Source organism: Jatropha curcas, chromosome 11 (assembly GCF_041381405.1).
Source record: "Jatropha curcas cultivar XTBG-Jc1 chromosome 11, XTBG_Jcur_1.0, whole genome shotgun sequence".
Classification (NCBI taxonomy): domain Eukaryota; kingdom Viridiplantae; phylum Streptophyta; class Magnoliopsida; order Malpighiales; family Euphorbiaceae; genus Jatropha; species Jatropha curcas.
In genome coordinates, this window is record NC_143161.1 from 9,525,392 (window position 1) to 9,531,325 (window position 5,934).

Below are 5,934 nucleotides of genomic sequence, written 5' to 3' on the forward strand. Positions count from 1 at the left end.
GAAACCGAAGAGATAAGAAGAACTATATGAATACTGTATGAAACTGGATGAATACTGTATGGCTGGGCTGCTATGGCCCGTATATAAATTATATCCACTCAACGGCCTGTAGCCGGAGTACCAAACTGTATGGGGCGCAGATCTGCTATCCTATGTCACGACATAGTCTTATCTACATGGTTTCTGCCTAACCTCAATGGAGCATATTATTGGTAGTTCAATAATACAAAACAAAAGCATATTAAAGTCTTCATCACATGCATAAACCATATTGTTTACCTGTATGTTGTCTCATTCTGTATGTTTCATGCTTTAAGAGGATTTCCAAGATAAATAGAAGTAAATGCACACAATTGATCACTTGTAAACTAATTTGCATGGAAATCTAATTGATGCACCCGCGATGCAACTTGTACCAATCATTAAATAACCTAATTTCTACCGGTCAGATTAAGGAATTTATTGCTGTAATATAACTCAACTCAGAAGGTTCAAATTCAGTACTAATCTTAGGCTACATGAAGCTACATATACATCCCAACATCATTTCTAATGTAACCTTGAAATCTGACAGGGCAGCCTGTACATGTTTCACAATTTCTAGCATAACTCTGTAGTCATAACTCCAATTGCAGTAATTCTAAATTCTATTGTTAGCTAACACATTAAGGTACAACTTTATCTTCTATCACATCTCTTAATTACGTTGGTAAGGTAGTCAAATATTGAGCTCAAGTAGCAACTGCTAGTCTACCCAGCTGTTGGTTTCCAGCCTGCATAGTTTGTACTCTTTTGGTCATATCTCTCAATTTATAACTCCAATTTAGGTGATTCTCCATTCTATGGTTAGATAATACATTAGGCTACAAATTTGTCCTCTACCATGTCTCTTAATTACATTGATAAGGTAGTAAAATATTGAGCTCAAGTAGCAACTGCCAGTTTGCCCAGCTGTTGGTTGCTAGCCTGCACAGGTTATACTATTTTGGTCACAGCTCTCAATTTATAACTCCAATTTAGGTGATTCTGCATTCTAAGTTCTGTCCAACACATAGGTGTCCTACATTGTCTACCACACAACGCTTCATATGGTGCCATCTTAATGCTTGATTGATAGCTGTTGTTGTAGGCAAATTCCATGAGATGTACATATCTGTCCCAACTACCTTCAAATTCTATAACACATGATCTCATCATGTCTTCCAGGATTTGAATGACTCTCTCTGACTGGCAATCTGTCTAAGGATGAAATGCGGTGCTGAAATGCAGCTTCGTTCCTAATGCGTCCTGCAGTTTACCCCAGAACTTCGATGTAAACCTTGGATCACGATCAGAGATAATGGATGATGGAACTCCATGTAGTCGAACTATTTCTCTAACATAAATTTCTGCTAACTTGTCTAGAGAATAGTCCATCCTAACTGGTAGAAAGTGCGCTGACTTGGTTAATCTGTCAACAATTACCCATACTGCATCATGCTTCCGTTGCGTCTGAGGTAATCCGGTAACAAAATCCATCGTGATTTGATCTCATTTCCATGTTGGCACTGTTATTGGATGAAGCAACCCCGCTGGCAATTGATGTTCTGCTTTTACTTGTGGACATGTCAAACATCTTGTTATAACATTTTCGATGTCTTTCTTCATGCCCGGCCACCAATAGCCTTTCTTCAAATCTTGATACATCTTAATACTGCCTGGATGCATTGTATACGGACTGTTGTGAGCTTTATGCAGAATCTTCTGTCTGATCTCCCCTATCTGTGGTACAACAACTCGGTCTTCATAGAACAATACTCCACTGCTATCCAATCTGAATTTCCCACCATGGTCTTCCTGTACTTGTTTAACCCATAGTGCTATTTGCTCATCTTTCTTCTGTGCTTCTGTAACTTACTGAACCCAAGATGGTTGTACTTGCATCTGTGCTAGAATAGCTCCCTGCTGTTGCAACTCCATGCTGATTCTCATTGATCGCAAAGCATACAATGATTTTCGGCTGAGGGCATCAGCTACCACATTAGCTTTACCCGGATGGTAATTAATGACATAATCATAATTAGCCAGAATCTGCATCCACTTCCGTTATCTTGAATTCAAGTCTTTCTGTGTCGGTAAATACTTTAAACTCTGATGATCGGTGTAAATGTAACACTTAAAAACTCATGGACAGCTAAAACATAGAGGAACAAATAACTCTTCTATAACACTTCCTAATTCCATCGTTAAACAGAGTCAAAATCAGGGTGAAGTTACTGGTCAGTGGTCCAACAAACCTGGTTCAGCATGAAATCAATATCTACTTCATTCATTCAATTTATCCCATGCTTTATCACCATTTATAGACCTCTAATCAACATTCAGCAACAGATCGTTGATAATACACAAGTGTTCATACAAGACAATGTGAAAACCCAAAAGAGATATAAAACCTTTAACCAAAAGAGCTTTAAATCTTCTTCTTAGCTTCCTTTTCCTCCAACTTTGAGCTCCCCTCTTCTATACATCATAACTCTTATAAATCATCTAAAATATCACAAAAGTATGAAATTTAAGAAAGGCTACTTACTTGGATAGAGTTCTAGGTTGAATTTAGTGTTTAAATCACATTAAAAGTGATGGAGAAAGGAAGGAGATGAAGAGAAAGATGAAGGAGATGAAGAGGAAGATGAAGATGAAGAAGAGGTTGAAGATGAAGATGAAAAAAATGAAGAAGGAAAACTGAAATGGAAGTCTCGTGTAATCCAAATATATCTTTGATTGTGTGTTAAAAATTACCAAATAGTACCTACATTTTCCAGATGTTACATTTTAATACCTAAACGTTATATTTTAGTGCAAGTAAGTCCTACTCCTTATACTTTAATCTTTTTGTTTCATTCAAGTAAGTCCACTTCTTTTACTTATTTTAGTTCACATCCCATTCTACCCCACTCTGGATTTAAATGGCTCGAACCGGGTTCTAGTTCGGCCCGACTCGACTCGATTCTATGTAACGATTCGATTCAGTAGGATGTTACAGTCTGTGCCTCTCACAATAGGTACACACCTTGTTATTGTTCCTATTGAATTGACCTCTTCCTCTAAAGGAATTGAAACTTCCTCTGCCATAACCTCCATAAGTCTCATATTTTCCAAAAAAATTCAAGTTTCCTATTGTTATCACTCCTTTCAACTCTAACTGCCTTATTAATCAAAATTTTAGGTTCCAAACTCCCTGTGACTTGCCTTTCTTGTTGAATAACTAGTAAAAACACTTTGCTTATAGAGGCAAAGGTTCCATTAACATAATTTGAGACTTAACTCCAGCAAACTGGTCATTTAAGCCTTTCAAAAAGCGCACCACATAATCAGTTTGCAAGTATGTCTTAAAGGTTCGAACAGCTCCACAACTACAAGGAACTTCATAAGAATAGCTAGAGATTGGCCTAAAATTAAGCATTTCATCCCACATGATTTTGAGTTAAGTGAAATACTCAGTTACAAAAAGCTCACCTTGTTTAAAAGCATAAATCTCTTCTTGGAGGTCTGAGATTCTTATAACATCCCCTTGAGAGAAGCAATCTCTCAAATCAGTCCAAACTTCAACCGCTACCTCAATCCACAGAATGCTTTGTGCGATTGAGGGAGAAAGAGACTATAATCCAAGACAATACCATTGTGTTGCATCTTTCCCACATGGAATACATTGGATCGTCTTTTGTCAGTGTCGCAATTGATCCATCTATTAAAAGCCAGCTTGTTCTTAGAAGCAAGGGCCATCTGCATTGCTCTTGCCCAACCATGATAGTTCGATCCAGTAAGCACTGGAGAGACGAGAATCAAAGCAGGATTCTCGTTTGGATGAAGGAAAATTGGATTGGAAGGGTTTTGCAAGTGATTCGCCATTGAAGACAAGAAAGAATCCAACAGAAGAACACACAGAGAAAAAAAACGTAATAAAAGAGAGAGAATTCTAGAAAATTCTCTTTTGATAACCGTCTTTGCTAAGAGAGCTCTGATACCATGTAACGATTTTATCTTTGAGTAAAAATGAGAGTTATATTTTATACATCACAATAAGCTAGATTATATACAAAGTACATTTGGTGGAAACGAAACTAACTATGATGAGCTGTTAAGTTTTGCTAACTAATTCTCTAATTACTTTAACTTGTACAGCTGTACAATGGATTATAAATTAAACTGCTTCTTTGATGGAATGATCTATGTTTGCACCTACTGTTAATATTACTTATGAGAAGAGTAAGAGGTCTCGAGTTGTAGTTCTCTTGACCACAAGTGTTTCACCAATTTAATGAGTTCAGAGAAGAACTATCCATTTTGTGTAGTCCACAGTATTATTTCGACCTGACCACACTCACGTTATTACTGTATCTCATGTTAGTTTATTTACTCGTTAGGATCTTAGCCTGAACCTTATATGATAAAAACTTAAAAAGTATCTTTGTCCTACAATAATAGGGTAAGCTTTGGCATTAATATAACTAGATAGTCCACATTGGAGATAACCAAGAATAGTCATTTTATGGCAAAATAATATTGAAATAATTAGATTTCTTTCATTTAGCATATTATTATTTCTGTTTAGTACAATAAGGACTTAGTACCGTACAAATAAGGACTTGTATATGGTTCCTTTTGTTTTCATTGGTGACTTTCAAATAAAATTAGATTTTTCAATTCAAGAGTAAATGCGACATATATATATAACAATTTCAAAATTAAAAGAATATCCTAGAAAATCAATTAAACACAATACCTCAAAATGCAGATAATGTTCATACAATAATCAACTAAATAACTCACTTGAAATCTATAATTTACAGAAGCCTAGAATCACAGCTAATATTGATGGAGAAGAAGATAAGAACTTGTAAAATAATAGAGCTAAATACAACAAAATCAACATTGATAAAAAAATTCAACAGAAACAATCAGGTAATAGGGCATTTTGTAGATTGGAATCAAATCGACTGTAATAGAATCAAATATCATAAAAAACGATGAAGAACGGAATTAATAAATCGATTAAAAGAAGAAAGAAAATGACTGTAAATCAATCACCGACGAAATCGTAGCCAAGGAAAACAAGAAAATGGCTAAGAATAATGAAATCAGTGTAGCTTATAAATCCAAAAATGAAATCGTAGAAGAATTGAAAGAAAAAGAAAAAGAAGACAAAACGACAACTCAACTTGTAAATCCAAAGATGAAAATCGTGGAAGAATAGAAAGAAAGGGAGAAAAAAGACGACACAATAGCTCAAAAACAAATCGTAAATTAAATAACGTCCGGATAGAAAATAAAAGAGTAATTAGGTAAATAATAATAAAATTAACATTATTTTAATAGTTTCGATCAAAGTCACATTTTTAAAACTAAAGTTTAAAATCTTACATATACTATAATTTCTCATATATTAGTTGATTTCACAAATCAAAATTGCGGCTTATAGGCTCTCTAGAAATGAGCTTATGATTTGAGAAGAATGATTAGATTACACATGTGATTGTCGCTTTAGCAAGTTAACATTACCCTTAATTTATGGCATGTGAGTTTTGATTGCTTGCAAATAATTCCAATTAATTAATTCACTAAATATTTATTGTTTTTTATTGATTAAAAGTAAAATGAAATGGAAGCCAATTTATTTCTCAAAATAAGTTATATTTAAAAAATATTTTCCAAAAAAAAATATGTTTCTTAAAAAATATTTTCAAAATATATGCCGTATCATCACCTCCGTATTCTAATAAGTTGTCACATCAACAACTATATCTTAGAAATTATATATTTCTATAGATAAATGGATGTGTGTTTAGTAATAAATTTTTCAATATCTAGAAATTGTTTTTCACTTTGAGAATGTAAAGTTATTTTACTTTAAAATGGTTCAGTTTTCCCTTTGACTAAAAAAATATTTTTCATTGA